The sequence below is a fragment of the Aedes albopictus genome, chromosome 2 (assembly GCF_035046485.1).
Source record: "Aedes albopictus strain Foshan chromosome 2, AalbF5, whole genome shotgun sequence".
NCBI classification, from domain to species: Eukaryota; Metazoa; Arthropoda; class Insecta; order Diptera; family Culicidae; genus Aedes; species Aedes albopictus.
Window position 1 is genome coordinate 386949206 of NC_085137.1, and position 17500 is coordinate 386966705.

General features: G+C 37.8%; 1 protein-coding gene and 1 non-coding gene across 3 annotated transcripts in view; one reads left to right on the forward strand and one right to left on the reverse strand.

The window, feature by feature from the left end:
• Positions 1–17500, reverse strand: part of LOC109399373 (peroxidasin) — a 559373-nt gene that overhangs the window by 168553 nt on the left and 373320 nt on the right. The window lies entirely within an intron of this gene.
• Positions 8239–8433, forward strand: LOC115270832 (U2 spliceosomal RNA). Its single transcript, XR_003899586.1, has one exon. It is a non-coding gene; the product is annotated as a U2 spliceosomal RNA (small nuclear RNA).

The following is a 17500-nucleotide window of genomic DNA, read 5'->3' on the forward strand; positions in this document are numbered from 1 at the left end:
TGGAAAGCAATTTATTCAGAATTTTTTGTATGCAAACCATAGTGGATAAATGAACGACTCATGCTAAAAAAAACTTTTCTCATACTCATAATGCTGCTAGTAACTAAATGAAAATGAACTCTGAGTTGTTCACCAAGATAGTTGAGTTCTGAGTTACTCACTACATGAACTCTGAGCTCATACTAAAGGGGCTTTGTGATGTCGTCATACTCGTTTTGCTTCGCAAAGCAAGTGTAAAAGAACTCTAAGTTGTTCATCAGGATACTTGAGTTCTTAGGTACTCACCATATGTACTTTGTGTAGTTTATGATTTACTATCACACTCGTGAATTCTGTGTTGTCTTCATACTTAGTATGCTTCTAGTAACAAAATGGAAATGAACTCTGAGCTGTTCATCAAGATAGTTGAGTTGCGAATAACTGACTACATGAACTCTGTGTTCTTCATAAATTACTATCACACTCGTGGGGTTTGTGTTGTCTTCGTATTCATTATGCTTCTTGTAACCAAGTGGAAATGAACTGTGGGTTGTTCATCAAGATAGTTGAGTTCTGAGATATTCATCATATAAGCTCTGTTTTGTTCTTGAATTACAGTCACCTTCATGAGCTGTGCGATGTCCTCATACCAGGGAATCAAAATTCAACCGTCGCGCAATAATAATGACAATGTCGCAACCTGTATTTGTTGCGACAATCTACCAAATACGACATAAGTTTGTCCCAACTTGAAAATAATAAGATAAACATGGTACACCACGAGTTTAGAGATTTTCAGCCTTGCATTGCGATTTTCAAACGGTAACTTCAAGTCAGTAAACACTGCAACTCTACTGAAGATCTATCATCAAATAGTTTCGACTTTGAGTTTGTAATAATTGATTATTCACGAGTTGAAAAGTACGCAACAAATTCAGCCTCCGTTTTGTCTGCAACAAAAAATTTCGAGATCATGTTATTATCTGTTACCAGTAGCGATAAAGAGTAATCGTCGCGCCTTTTTTGTTGCTTGTTTTGTGCTTCTTTTGTTTGACAATTCTCTTCACTGCCTCATACTCATTTACTCATTATGCTTCTATATGAACTCTGTGTTGTTCATGAATTGCTAACACATTTTGGGCTCTGTGTTGGCTTCAATATGCTCTTAGTTACTCATTATGCATCCGAAGTAGGAGAAGATGATGCCGACCAGTGTTCTTTTCAACTGTAGCGAGAGATACTGGAAACATCAATGCAACTTATTAAAGTTGCGTAAGAATACATAGGGTAATTTTCCAATTGTTGCACAGCTAAAAACTCGCCTATTGTTGCACACTCCATGTTATTCTTATGAGGTGTGCAACATTTGGCGAATTTTTAGTCGTGCAACAATTGGCAAATTACGCTAATGGTTTGTTTATTTAGAATGAAAGCTGGTTCGAAACTGTTGTCTTTTCTTGAAAGCACGAGTTCTCCTGCTGGGACTCGCAATTCCTAATCACATCTGCATTTCATCGCCGTTACTCGACTCTAGTGAAAAGGTTCTTCAGTGAACTAAGTCTGTACGTCGTACGATGATAAGCTTTTGGCAGGTCGCAACCAGACTTCGGAAGAGGTGTTTTCAATCATCGCGGACCGGTACGCAATAGTACTTCCGCCTGATATAGGAAATGCACTAGCCCAGGATTTCTAACAGAGCGACATGCCGCTACCAATGTTTTCATTGTGGGTTATATCGCGATGTTACCGGTAGCATTCCTCATTGTTTCAGGAGCGGAAGATTGTCGATGCAAAAACGTTAAATTGAGTAACAAACAATGATTAACTTATTTCCATTATATACAGCGTAACTACTGGATCAGTAAAATAACTATAAGCGTGTACATCTGAAGCAGAGCTGACATTTACTCTTGCACTGGATGCTGGTATGTACAAATAATTTGAATCGATTTATAGAATTTGTAGCAGTTCATTGCTCGATGAAAGAGGGACCATGACCCAAACACCTTCCGCTCTATGAAGCACATACTAAAGACCTCCGGTATGTAGGTTCAAGAGAATAGAAGAGCCTACTGAAAAATGCAGAGGGTAGAAGTTTAAAGAAAGAATAGTGGTTGTCATGGAGACGCAGGGTAGAAGGCAGGTTTTTTTTATCTGTATTAACGAGATTTTTTGCCCTGGGCTAGTTCATCCCGGGAACCACGCTTTACTTCCCTTCCGAAGGAAGAACTCACATTTTGCGAGTTTGTTGGGAGTGGGATTCGATCCCAGGTCCTCGACGTGATAGTCACGTGCTTTAACCATCACACCAGGTCCGCTCCACTAGAAGTCAGGTATTTTTTTTATTCTTCAATCACTTAACCTAATGTACAGCTCTATTGTCCACTAGGGCACTGCGTGAGCGATTTCAATTGGAAGCTGTACATAGACTTTGTACAGCGCCTAAATGTATTCCATTCTAATTGTACTACGTCGAACTGGTTGCCGTTGTGCTGCTTTCACTTTCTACCCAATCATGGTAGAATGATGAGCACGTGGATGTTGATGTGTGGTTGTTGGTTGTTCCTGTTTCCAGTCCGATTGGGGGGTCCATTATGAGTTGCCGTTCGCCGTTGTCCAAGTATCCGGGTCCATTTGAGCCATGGGCTCAGAAGAGGGTCAGTGTTAGCTGCTCTCAGGGGACGTGGATGAAAACGGAGTGTAACGTATATAGCCCAAGTAACAATGAATGCAGAACAGTGGGAGTAGTAGCTGAATATTGGCTGGTTAATTTGTGTCAGTGACTGAACACAATGCTAGCTTAATATTGGTCTGAAGTATGGATTGTTTAACCTCTTGATTTAGCAATACATAGACAATGAAATAGAGTATTATTCATCTGTGAAATCAGCTTCAAAACATACACCAACATGCAGAATTAATCTTCTGTTGTTCAACTTTTATTCAAATATTTTTTGACAGCTGACCCGAGCAATGTTTTCGTGGATTCCACATAGTTTCTTCATCCTCAATACATATTTAGTTCAACTTATGATCTTCATAAATCAGACACAACAAGTAATGCTCTCGTTTTTGAACATATCTATACAATTGTGTGTGGCCTAGGCGCCAAGGGAAGGACTATCAATCAGGAGTTTCGAGTTCAATTCCTGTTTTTCTAATAGTGTAACGGCAAGAACCGTGGCTCTGCCACAGACCTACCGCACGCTATGTCTGAACCAGCAGATTATAAAATTTGAATGTACATCGGGTTTCTTTCCATAAAACATCAGTATTCAAGCTATATTTTTATTTGCAGAAGGTTTCAAAATATTCTATCGGGGAAATTTGGGTTTTTTCATTTTTTTTACCGTTTTTCATACAAATTTGCTTGAAATCCTCATTTTCGGTCAATTTCTCTCCCATACAAAATGTATGGAAAAATTTTCACCGATAGAATATTTTAAAACCTTCTGCAAATGAAAATATAGCTTGAATACTGATGTTTTATGGAAAGAAACCCGATGTACATTCAAATTTTATAATCTGCTGGTTCAGACATAGCGTGTACCGTCCCACATTCCGGTCGTACACGAACAACAGTTGTTCATCGTAGATGACTCGCACAATCACTGTAAGGTGGCAAAATAGCAAGTGAATGGACGAGGAAAAGTGCATCTTGTTGATGTGAGCAATAATTTTGTGAATTTTCTTCTTCTTCATTCTTCTTCTCTATGGCTCTACGTCCCAACTGGGACTTGGCCTGCCTCTCTCCAACTAAGTCTTTTGAATACTTCCACAGTTATTAATTGGAGGGCTTTCTTTGCCATCCATTGCATGAATTTGTATATTGTGAGGCAAGCACAATGATACACTGTGCCCAGGGAGTCGAGAAAATTTTCCCGACCGGAACGGGAATCGAACCCACCGTCTCCGGATTGGCGATCCATAGCCTTAACCACTAGGCTAACTGGAGACCCCAAATCATGCCCTGATTTCAAAAACGTGAAGCAAAAAAATTATAGTAAAGCGATTTTTTCGACTTTGGGGCTGTCCATAAACCACGTGGTCATTTTTTTGGGATTCTCAACCACCCCCCCCCCCCCCCGCGTGGTCATTAGTCCATACAAAATTTTTTATTCGTCCATACAAAATGGTCATTGGCCGAAACCCCCCCTCCCCCCCCCCCCCTCATGACCACGTGGTTTATGGACAGCCCCTTTCCATACAAAAAACCATTTTTATTTATTGTTGTGTCATTGTTCTCTTTATACACCTCATTCTCCGTAACCAATGCACCGATTAAACTGAATTTTTCAGTGCAGTGTAACTCGCTTACATTTTATATTTTAATAGTATGCTGAGAAAAAAAAAATATGTTGTTCTCCATGTGGTTTCAGGGATATTTCAGAGGAGTTTAAAAGCGTTTCAAGACCTTCCAGGGGATCCATGAGTGCTTATAAGAGTGTTGTTGAAAGAGTAAAAAACTGAAATGTCTTGAAACACCATGAAACCCCTTATGGTGTTTCATGACATTCCAGTTTTTTTCAGGTGATTTCGGAACACGTCTGAACCTTTTTGTGAACCCCCGGAAACCTCAAGCCACCTAAAATGCTTCTGAAATGCTCCAGAATATCCAGGAAGTCATCTAGAATATCTCTGCATCCCTCGGAAACGTCCATGGTACCCCCGAAAGTCCCGTGAAACTCCTTAGAAACCAAGGGACTAACTAGAACCTGTCTCAATTCCTCTTAAAAGTCCCTGACAGAACCTGAAGCCCCATGTAACCTGATAGCACGTCTCCAAAACTTCCTGGAATGCCCTTAAACTCCCTGTAATGCCCTGAAACCTCTTGAAACATATTGCAACATGCCTGAAACCACCTGGAGCATCTTTAAAGTCACCTGAAACAATTTGTAACACCCCTGGAACGCCCCTGAAACCACATTAAATCACCTGGATATCCAAAGGAATCCTCTAAAGCGCTCCTTAAACCCCGTGAGAACCTTAGAACATCCTTCAATATTCTTGAAAATCCCTGAAACTCCTGGAACACGTCTGGAATTCTTTGAAATCCTCTGAAACCCTTAGAAAAACCCATTAAGTGGTCCTAAAATCCCTTGTAACTCCCCTGGAATCCCATGGAATATCCCTGCAACCCCCTACAGCGATCCTTAAACCTTCTGAGACCCATTGAAAACCTCTGGAACGCCTCTGGATATTCATGGAGCACAATAAACCACCTAAAACAGCCTGTAACGCCCATGAAATTCCCTAAAATCTTCTGGAACGCTCCTGCAACCCCCTGAAACTCCCTGGAGCATACCTAGAATGGCTGTGAAACCTCGTGGATCCCCTGAAACCGCCTGAAGCCCCTGCAATCCTCTGGAACATTACTACAATTTTCTGAAACATCCCTGGAACGCCCATGCAGCCCCTTGGAACACCCCTGAAAACCCTGAAAAGTCTTAATATCCATAACACCCCTGTAAATCCTCTAAAGCACCCCTGAAACTCATTAAAAATCTCCTGAGACACTGATTAAACTTCCTGAAACCTCTTGCAATACCCCTGCGATTGAAATCTTCTGGGACACCCCTGGGAGCCCTTGAAATCCCTTGAAACGCCCCTGCGATCCCCAGAAGCCGCATGGAATGCACTTGAAATCTTATGGAACAGTCCAGCAGCACCCTTGAAGCCTCCTGAAACTCCTTGGAAACCCCTGGAACACTCCTAAAATTCCCTTGACAATCCCTGGAACGTCCCCAAACCCCTTGAATACCCCTGGATTGCTCCTTGAAACCTCCTGGAACGCCCCCTGTACCACGGCTCGAACGCCACGGAAAGTCCTTGAAACCCTCTGCGACGATCTGGAACTCCCCTAGACAGGGATGAAAAATGTCGCGGAATTTCATGGAAAAAATGTCATGACATTTTTCTATTTACACCATTTTCGGAGTAAATTTCTGTTCGTACGCATCACGCTGATTAGTTATGGATAATCAATGATGTCGTCCATTAACATTTCCGACTAAGTACATTTCCCATCCCTGCCCCTAGAACGTCCCCTGAAATGCCTTTGAAATCGATAAAGTAAATATGACATAAATATATGAGTTATGCTACACAGTGTTCAACAATTCGATCATGGATGCATAATGCAAGCATGGTGAGAATAAATAACTTGTTTCATAAAATCCCGATAGGATGTCTAATGCGAAGGTTGCAAAACTTATTTGTAGTGAATTTCATAACCTAACTGAACTAAATTAATTATAGGGTGCGGGCACCGGTGCCACGGGTTGCCAAAATAATTTGTGTAAAATCAGTACCCAGTGCATCTCCATGGAACCACGTGACAGAATTTTGTTCAACAAATTTAAACTTTAAGTTGAATAACTCCAAAAATCAAAAAATTGAAAATGCCGCTTTGGGGCGTATAAAATTAAGCATCGGTTGAAAAGGAAAATTTCCTTCTCCGCTTAATTTTGCTCTTTTAAAACCGAATAACGCGTTTAAAATCTTACAACTAGTGAATTTAATACTTTAAATGCAAAATTAAATTTTAAAATTTCCCCTTAAACGCCTAAAGGTAAGAAATTTCATTTGAAATAAGTGATTTCTGTCAAATGACTATTTCAACATAAAATGAACTTTTTTTTTTAACTATTTCATGTTCATATTAGCTACATAACTTTCCAACCAAGGCTCCACAAAAATGTTTAAACAGAGAATTTACGGGAAGTCCTATTAGCAATCGATTGTTTAGTAGCCATGATTTCAGCTAAATGATTAATGCATTGCAAATTCCTAAAAAAATAAGGCAAAACTAACTTTTTTCTGAAAAAAACAAAATTCTACGCTTATCTCTAGACATCTACGAACCAGATGACCAGTCACATTGAAAAGCCTAAATAAAGTTTATTTGTGCTTAAAGCGCACAGACAATCGGATCGTGTTTGCTTCATAGATTGGTGAAATCTAACCCCACAAATAGATTGATTTATACATTGCTAAACATGTCTCCTGGAATTATGAAGCTTTCCATCAGCCTTTCAACGAACCTTAAAGCAGCTAAAGGTTGAATAAAATCACCTAAATTAGATGTTTATGAACTGAATCAAGGAGTGTACCTCTGTGCTCAGCATTTGTTCAAATGAAGGCTACTTTGAAATAGTATGAAAAACGTATGCACAGCATCAAATTTTTACGAATTTCGGATTTTAAACTCAACTCATCTGACAAGATGGAAGTTTCGTGTGCTTTTAGACCAAAGCATAGAAAGCCACATTTTGGACGATGTTGCAGGTTCTGCTTAAGGGAGTTTACGAACAGCCCCTATCAGAGTATTTAGAAAATCTGCCCGTGGATCAGAAAAACATTATTCTTCTTTTTCTTTTTATTCTTCTTATTCTTCTTCTTGGCGTACCGTCCCCACCGGGATAAATCCTGCTTCTTAACTTGCTTTTTGTTGTTTTATAACCACTTACACAGTTATTCACTAAGAACTTCCACTATCAATTACCATTTTGCATGTGTATATCGTGTGACAGGTATCTACAAAAATACTTCATGCCTAAGGAAGCCACGGAAATTTTTTTACGAAAAGATCCTGGACCGATCGGAATTGTAACCTCTCACCCTCAGCATGGTGCATGGGCTACAGAGGCCCCAACTAGAAAAACATACAATCTTGAAATCTATCTAACTGTCTTCTATCTATGTATAAAAATGCAGTGGCATACGTGGGACCGCGCATAACTTGCGAACGGAAGGACCGATTTTGATCGTCTTAGTTTTGCTCTGTTAGTTTTCTCCCAAGGAAGGTTTATAAGGCAAAAAACATGGAAAAATAGAGAATTTTTGAAAATCGATTTTACATACATTTTAACCGAGAATTTGGTCTAGGCTAGAAACTTGAAACGTCAAAAACCGCAGTAGGCAATTGATTTGTCTTTATTTTAGAGACTTTCAGCCCTGCAGTAGGCAAAACAAAGTTTGTAGGGCACAGCTAGTTGAATATAAATTAAAAAAGAAAAATAGCGATCCTAGGATACAAAACAGGATAACGATCCTGTTGGAAATGTTACATTAGCTGGAAAGTATCATTTTGCGAACTAGGAGATCTTTCATGAATCGTATTGGAAAGGATATTAGAATATCCTTTATTAGAACTTCATTTTGTCGGATTTTTCCCTCCACTCCAAACGGATATCCTTTCCATCACATTCGTAACAAAGCATCTCGGAATCACTCCAACTGCCCAGCCTCTCGGCAGTTATCGCTTCTCGGCCTAAAGGCTAAGATCAAAGTGTAGTATCTGTTCTTATCAGCTTAATATCTGATAGCTCTCCCATAGGGAGACAACAAATGTTAAACTGATTTTTGGAAACGGGCGGAATGGTTAGGGGCTTGCTCCACTTCCGCCACGGGTTGGCCCGGTATTGCAGTACCGCCGGGATCGGCCCACGTTACTTGGTATAAATAATATTAGCTAGCTGTATCGAATGGTGATATTTTCTTAGCAATATGGAACGAGCTCACCAGCTCACTATCAGTGAAAAAAATAGAGCTCAAGCGACTATTCCCACTGCCTGGCATAGTCAGTATTCGGCATCCTTACGAAAAGATGATTTAAACATTTATAATCAAAATTCTCCTATTTCTACTGATTTTCGAGAAGCAATTCCTTTGTTTGCACGCTGGACAAAGTACCCCCGGGATTGGCTCACATTATTTAGTAAAAATAAAGTTCTTAGGCAAAAGAGTTCCTGTTCAAGAAATTCTGTAAAACTTCAGATCATTTGGTAAAACATTGAGACTGGACAGGCCCTTCGATGTTTACAATATCCAAATCAGCCTCATTAATTAACCAACAAAAAGAGACTTAAAACAAGACATGCCAACGAATTTCTTAATGATGATTGAAAAAATACGCACACAATATTGATTTTGTTGTCTTATCGAATTCTGATATTTTTTAACAATATGGAACGAACTCACCAGTTAGAATCCAGCCTTTTGTCAACTTGCTAAGAAAATAGAACACTTCTTCTGTGTGTTGAATCAATTTAAACCGCATTTGCGACAAGATAAAAAAAAGTTCATTAGCATAATTTTTTGAGAAAAATATGGATTGTTTTTTCAAAATCTTTGAAAGTTTCATGATAATAACAAAATTATTCAAATCTGGGTGAACTTGTTAATTCCTTAATCCTGATTCTCAACATGCTAGAAAACATATGTTGATTTTATCCATGAATCCATAGTAAATTATGTTTCGGCAGAATCTGTAAGATTTTGATAACAACCCATTCAATTCAGCTCCCAACTGATCTAAAGAATTCAATTCCATCAAATTTCTCCATCACTAGCTTTTTGATCAGCGAACGATGTCCACAGAATTTTCATTGATTCAAATTGTTGTAAAACACCGGCGGCAGCGCAGCCGGCGGCTCGAAATCATTTCACTTCCATCACGACTCAGCAAACCGGCGGGGAACGAAAGCATTTGGAAATTTTACACGATATTGGCACTTAATTAAAACTTTTGTTCAACCCCTTCCATCCTCGTTAAAAGTTCCGGCATAGGTTGTGTGTAGCAACATTTCTTCGCACTCCGCGCTGAGAGCGCGCGTGACTTGGTTCTGTTGTTAGCTGTGTAGGGGAACAAAGCCCAAAATGCCAAGATGGGGTAAAATGACCCAACTCATAAAATCATTTCTAAATGGGACTGGTGAATGGTGAATGGTGTCAAGATATGTTTGCATCGAACATTCTTCTAGAAGCTAGGCCACCAAACCCACGAAAAATCTGTTGATTTGCCAATAAAAATTGGCAACTTCCGGTTTTTCGTGCTTGCAATTAAGGTTTTCTGGTGATTTTATTACCAGCCAAGTGTTTCCAACGAGATTGAGGCACACATGGAGGCGCATGATTGTTGATGTCTACGCTTTCCATGTTAGGGGTCATCCAAATATGGCGACCATCGTTTTGCGGGGAGGGGGTAACACTTTATTGAATATACGAAAAAAGCGGGACAGAGGGCGGAAAAAGAGTCGGAAATGCCCGAAAACTGATGGGCGTAATTATTGAATGTTTTTATGAAGTGGCATTTACCCCATGGCAGATGGCCTTTATGCATCACTTCCGTTTTACGAACCAGTTTTTAAAATCGCTGAAAATCAATGAAAATTCAATAGTTTAGTGAATATTTTTGCTGAAGTATCGAGCAAATATTGTCAAGTTGCTGTTTCCACTTTGAAAACCCAACAAATGAGGCTAATTATCATTGGAAACGATGCACAGTGTTCGAAATCGATGATTTTGCGATCAAAATTAAATAACTTTTTTTAGGTAGGTTCTAGAGGTTTGGCGTGTTCTACAAAGTTTTTCTGCATATTAAATGGCGTCTTCTGATAAAATGTAATTAATGATTAATCCCCCTAGAAGTGAGATAAAAATTTTATTTTTTCAAAAATTTTTTTAGAGGTTTGACGACTTCGGCAAAGTTGTAGCTCATATTAAGAGAAAAAACTTCGTAGAACATGTCAAAGCTCCACCTCTTATGGTTTTCGAGATATGCAGCGTTTTGTGCGAAGTAACCCCAAAACTAGTTTTTTCAGTGTAGCTTTAACAGATAAAATCCTACAGTTTTGTGACCTTCTACAAACTTGTTCAGGACGTCAAAATACACATTTCTTCCGAAGATGTTAAGTCATTATATCTTAAAACAAAAAAGTTATAGGCAAATTTATCATTTTTTAATGTGTACTTTCACCTTAAGCAGCTATTTCCGGCGCAAAATGGCGCAGATGGCTCAGTCGGTAGGTGAAAGATTAGACTTTTTACTATCTCTTGAGAGTGGAAACTCTCGTGGGCAATAGTGGGATAGGTGTTTTTAATACAAGGCAAAAACTTATTATTTTGCCTGTATACAAGAAAAAAAAAAATAAAAACAATAATAATCAAGATGCCCGCAGTAATTTTTAATGCACTGTGTTGCTTCCGGCAGAATCTTTACAACGTTTTCGCAGAAAACAGTGAGTTTTTATCAGTAAAAATTGAAAAATCAGATGAAAATATTGTTATAATCCGAGAGTTATAACTAAAGCTAGTTCAATATAAAAGTTTTGAATTTCTTCATGTTTATGACAACATATGCTCAAACGATTGACTACCTACCCAATAGTCATAAAATTGAATGTCTATAATGGTTAGAATAGTCAATGCGTTACTGGCTTCTTCAGTGATGTTGAGACACTTCCACATTCTGAATCTGCATGCCAAACTGAGCCGAAATTCATATTTTCATGATTTTAGTGCCCGGACCCTATTTAAAAATCAATTTCAAGTTTATATGAGAGCGATTTGTCGAATCACCTCTTGTCGTATTTTGTACTGGGCGGAGCAGCCAAGCATTTGCCCAGCTGTCAAAAGGTGATCAAAAAATCTTTTTGAAGTTGATTTCAAGTACCGAAATAAAGTTCTAAAAATCCCGATGTTTGTGAAAAGTACTGTTAAAAATATGAAAAACATTACAAGTAACTAATGATACTGACGATGGTACGTCAAATCATGTAATTGGTTAACGTCAAGAGATTAAAAATAATGTTAAAAAAAACCTTCACATTATATCTAAAGCTTCTCATGATATTTTCCGATACTGTGTCCGAAGCTGAAAAGTCAAACAACAACAAATATAAAAGTATATAATAGGTGACTATTGGGTAGGTAGTCAATCGTTTGAGCATATGTTGTTATAAATATGAAGAAATTCAAAACTTTTATATTGAACTAGCTTTAGTTATAACTCTCGGATTATAACAATATTTTCTAGTGATTTTTCAATTTTTACTGATAAAAACTCACTGCTTTCTGCAAAAACGTTGTAAAGATTCTGCCGGAAGCAACACAGTGCATTAAAAATTACTGCGGGCATCTTGATTATTATTTTTTTAATTTTTTTTCTTGTATTACAGGCAAAATAATAAGTTTTTGCCTTGTATTAGAAACACCTTTCCCACTATTGCCCACGAGGGTTTCCACCCTCAAGAGATAGTAAAAAGTCTAATCTTTCACCTACCGACTGAGCCATCTGCGCCATTTTGCGCCGGAAATAGTTACTTAAGGTGAAAGTACACATTAAAAAATGATAAATTTGCCTATAACTTTTTTGTTTTAAGATATAATGACATAACATCTTCGGAAGAAACGTGTATTTTGACGTCCTGAACAAGTTTGTAGAAGGTCACAAAATTGTAGGATTTTATCTGTTAAAGCTACACTGAAAAAACTAGTTTTAGGGGTACTTCGCACAAAATGCTCTATATCTCGGAAACCATAAGAGGTGGAGCTTTGACATGTTCTACGAAGTTTTTTCTCTTATTATGAGCTACAACTTTGCCGAAGACGTCGAACCTCTAAAAAAAATTTTTGAAAAAATAAAATTTTTATCTCACTTCTAGGGGGATTAATCACACTAGTTTACAGCATTTTTGAACTCGGTAAGCTGATGATCATTTTTGGTGTAGAATCATGCCCTGAGTTTAAAAACGCGAAAAAAAAATTTTCAGTAGAGCGGAAATTTTTTCGACTTTCCATACAAGGTTGATGATTTGAAATCGATTTTTGTTCTATTTTTAAGCAAAGTCGCTCACTTCAAACATCTCATTCTCCGTAATCAATGCTCCGATTGAGCTGAAATTTTTACTGTAACTCGCCTACATATGATATGTCAAATAAACGTCGAGAAAGAATTTTTAAGTTGGTTTTTTCTTATTGAAAAAAATACATTTCTTCAAAATTTTTTGGAAATTTTGCTAAAATTTAAGAAGATCGTCCCTAAAACTCGCCAATATCTTGAATTTCATCAATCTGACGCAAAACCTGTATTCAGATGATCGAATGGTATTGTATTCAGCTTTTAATTTATGGAAAAAGATTTAAAATTGGTTGAACAAAACGCAAAATATTTGAATTTTAGTAAATTACATATTTTAAAAAGTTGCAAAACTCGATATTGAGCTAAAACTCAAAAACTGTTCTACTTAAAATTTTTCGAAGGTCGGTTTCGAAATCAGCACTAAATTGTGCTTCAAAAATTTTGGTCGTTGACAGAAGTTCACGATTTTCGTTTTATTTTGTAAACTTGTGTCATTAATTACATTTTATCAGGAGACGCCTTTTAACATGCAGAAAAACTTTGTAGAACACGCCAAACCTCTAGAACCAACCTAAAAAAAGTTATTTAATTTTGATCGCAAAATCATCGATTTCGAACACTGTGCGATGAAAGGTTGAAAAATGGTATTTTACCCCAATTGACCCTACTGTGTAGGTAGGTAAGGGTAGGTAGAATGAATGCTATCATCACATCACACAGAATTCGAAATGAAACAGCAGCGCGCTAATTGAAAGCGAGATTCTCCGCTCCATTTGTTGCGCGTTATTCGTTTAGGATTTGGTTAGAAAAAGTTGGTTTTCGAAGAAGCAGATGGCGTGGACCTACGTAGGTGCGAGGGAAGCAAGGCATCGTCAAATTAGGAACTTTTAATCTTTTTTGCCTAAACAGGCTTTGGTTCACATCGGGATGAGGGGGATATTTCACATTGGACTAAGTTTTCCAGCATAAGCTGATCGACAGGAGATCGATTTAGCAGGTGCTTTTTGTCATGATAATTTATGTCAGGATGAACTTTAATACGCCTGGATATAAAGTTAACGAGATGCCCAGTAAAAGGTTAGATGAATAAAATTTTCTTCATGGTTTACGACAGATCCAGAAATTCTTCAGATCAAGATCAGACACTAAAGTTTGTGTCTGCAATAAATTAAAGTTAGAATCTAGTGTTTGTCGAGCTTAGCTAACCGTTACACAATATTTTGAAACTTTAGGAACACCTGAAACCAATTAACATTTGGTGTTTGATGTGGAATACACTTTAAAGTTTGATCTGGATTTTACCAAAATTAGGGTTAAATTAACCACACCAAAAATTAGTAGTTTTGCACCAAATCTAGATAAAACGGCAAATTTTTATAACTTCGACCGTATTATCTGTAAATTTTGGAGAATTTCAGGTTTTTACCTGAAGTTGCCATGTGATTCGAACTTTTGCCCTACACAGTGGGCAAATTTCTAAATCTTTTTGCAAAAAGTTATACATGCCAAAGCATATTTAAAATATACCTAGTTAAGCCCCAAAATAAAAGATTGAATTTGAATTCATTACAATTACAATCCACACGTTGGAAGTACCATTTGGTACAACATTTAGTCATAACATTTAATCATAACTTTTCGAATTATTAATCAATTTTTTTAATATTTGGAGTAAAAGACTCTCATTCTAAAAGGTTTTGAACAACCTTGATACCCGAAAGAAATAATTTGAATTGAGCTCATAAACTTCAAAAGAAACTCTCGCCCCGCTCTACTATATGAAAGATCATTGTTCATTCCACGTTTGGCTTTAATCGAGAACGGTCATGCTAGCAAATCAGTGTTCGATTACAGTGTTGGAAGTGAAGCCTATTGTTGTCTCTTTCGTTGAGATAAGTATCATTGTTATAGGCCCTTTATATTTACACAGTAAGCTAGACAAGCTGACCGCATATTCCGTGCAATTATGGGCACCGAGAGTCAGAGCTTATCCCGCTATTGCCAAGCCGCCTTACATCGTTTTTTTTCGTCAAATTGAAAAACCGCTAGACACTACGACAATCTCTAATGATCTCCATTAGTGATTTAATGTTACATGAAGAAGAAGAAGAAAAGCGATGATGTTTTGAAAAATCCCTATCCCTATAACACAGGGGATGATTTTAAAATGCCTCTATAAAATCTAAAACAAAATCTAATTAAAAACGGTTTGATGTACGGTGTTAGACTTTGGACGGACTACATATTGAACGTATAAATTTAAATTTGACATTTTTTCTTGATAAGGTACTTAATTTGTAGTCCGTTTAAAGTCTAACACCGTACATTAAACCGTTTTCAATTAGATTTAGTTTTAGATTTTATAGGGGCATTTTAAAATCTTCGCTGTGTTATAGGGATAGGAATTTTTCAAAACATCATCGCTTTTCTTCTTCTTCTTCATGCAACATCAAATCACCAATAAGCATTACCGCTCGATTCAAGATATCCGAAAAATCACTTTGAAGCCCAAGCAACACACATGTTATATAAAAGTTACGGCAGCGCAAGTTTTGGTTGTATAGAAGTTTATTTTACGTTATTTAAACACAATGTTTAAATAACGTCAAATAAACTTATATACAACCAAAACTTGCGCTGTCTTAACTCTATTATAACATGTGTGTTGCTTGGGAGACGATTTGCGTAGTTGTGTCAGATCGCATAGATGTTAATGCCTTCGTGAAGAACAAGTGTTCTACGGGGATAGAAAAGCGTTGATTATTTTAGATCATTGCCAACGTTTCGATCCTGTGGTTGGGATCTTCATCAGGGCTCAATGTGAATCAACTTGTTTTCGATTCGTGTTGATCGCACGGCGGAATGTCGTTTTCTGCTCTGCACCGCACTTGGTTCATTGGACCCTAGCACCTCGATTGAAATGGTGGATGGGTACACAGTTCAAGTCACAACCCTTGGCACTTTGGGAACACTTCTGTTCGTGCTGGCCGGGATGGAATTACTGTCAACGCTTTTCTGTGACTGAAAGCCGAAAAATACCAAGTGAAGAATAAGCTTTTCAAGCTGTGCAAGGTCTAGGGTAACCAATATACTCAAACCTCCATTTAGGTAAAATCTATTTAGTTCCCTCCATTAAGGTAGCGTCACCTAAATGGAATTTGATTGTGTTCAGATCAGTTGGAGTACTTAAGATTAGGTATGAGGCTAGGTATGAGGTTCGTTTACGGGAAAGAAGTAGTGAGTTGTGTTAAGGGAATATGGGGGATATGTGTTAACTCCCTTCACATGACCCACACACTCAATCCTGAATTGCCTGTTCAGCACTTTTTTGACGAAAATAGAACAGCAGAACTATTTCGGTAGCTTCGGTAAGCGATTTTACTGAGGCTCAGTACAGCAACTGTCAAAACCGGGTGCAAAAGATAAACAATGTAGTATAGCTGTATTCAGCTGTTCTATTTTCGTCAAAAATTTGCCGATCACGGTATTCCAAATTAGGTGTGCAAACATTATCTCCTTTAAATCTCCTAGTGACTCTCCCTTCTTAAACTTCTTTGCAACCTTGTACTCCATTTAGGTAAAAATTCTATTTAGGCAGTCCCGACTCGTTACCTAAATAGAGGTTTTGGTGTATAATTTGGACCCCCTGAATCGTGTTATCACATTTTTTTTTAAAGACACGGACACGTTTAATGCTTCCAGTGAGCTATTTGCTCTTTGAAGGAAGCACGACACTAGACAACGGACTAGCATGCAACGCCCAGTGGCACAGCCGAAAACTGTTCCTGACAGCTGCGGCGGGAATCGAACCCGCGCTCCTCAGCACGATGCGACTAAAGGCTTGGTGACCTTAGCCGCACGACCACGAAGTCATATATTTAATGAAGAGATGACGAATTTGTTTAGAATCATTCGCTAAACTAGATTACTATGAACAGGCAGCAATCATTTCCTCACTGGGAATATTATTATTTGCCTTGAAATAATGGTTTGCCAATCTCGTCATCCATGCGAGTGCCGCAACATGTTTACGAAAAGAAAATGTGGTGCTGAGGAAACTTGCAGATGTAAACATAAACGTTTGTTATTCTGGCGCATTGAATTCGCAAAGTTCGTCTAATCAGCCTTCAACAATCAAGTAATTAGGATGTGATCTAGCATATTCAAGTGGCAGATTCTTTGGAGATAGTGTCCAAAATATAAACTTAAGAGGGTCCAAAATGCATTGGGGTGTCTGAAACAGTGAAAACTGATGCTTCAAAAATCAGGTAATTTTCATAAAATTTTAGCCAGAGATGACCTTGTTGCTATTTTCAACGCACAGTAATGCTTTTACGATCTACTAACATCATTATGTGTGACACCTTTTGAATCTGTTTGATTTTCATATTAGTGTCCTCTAGGAGCTCATAATTTGATCGTTACCTTACATTCCAAGGGAGGAGGTAGAGATAGACGATGTCATAGATGATTCCTCAATGAACGAACACCCAACATATCCCTTTCGTGACAAACCAGCACAATTGTGCTGTCGAGCTACAGTGATAGACATTCGTTTAGCCGAGACCAAAAAAAGTGTCAGGAAACTCATACAAAAGATTTTATGATAAAACTTTTTCATCGTAGTGATAGTATATCTAGTACTGTTTCATAAAAATGTGATACATTAAACTTAAATATACACTGAAACAAAACCGAGGGTAAAAACCCTTCAAATGTCATTTTTTGCCTAGACATTCGTTTAGCCGAAGTAAATAAAAAATTGGTTTTCAATAGTTTTTTTTGCAATTTCGTGATTATATTTCGAGGATATACTCCAAGGCGTTTAGTTTATGACGTGTTAGCAAGACCTGACCTTAAAAGTTTATTTATTTATGA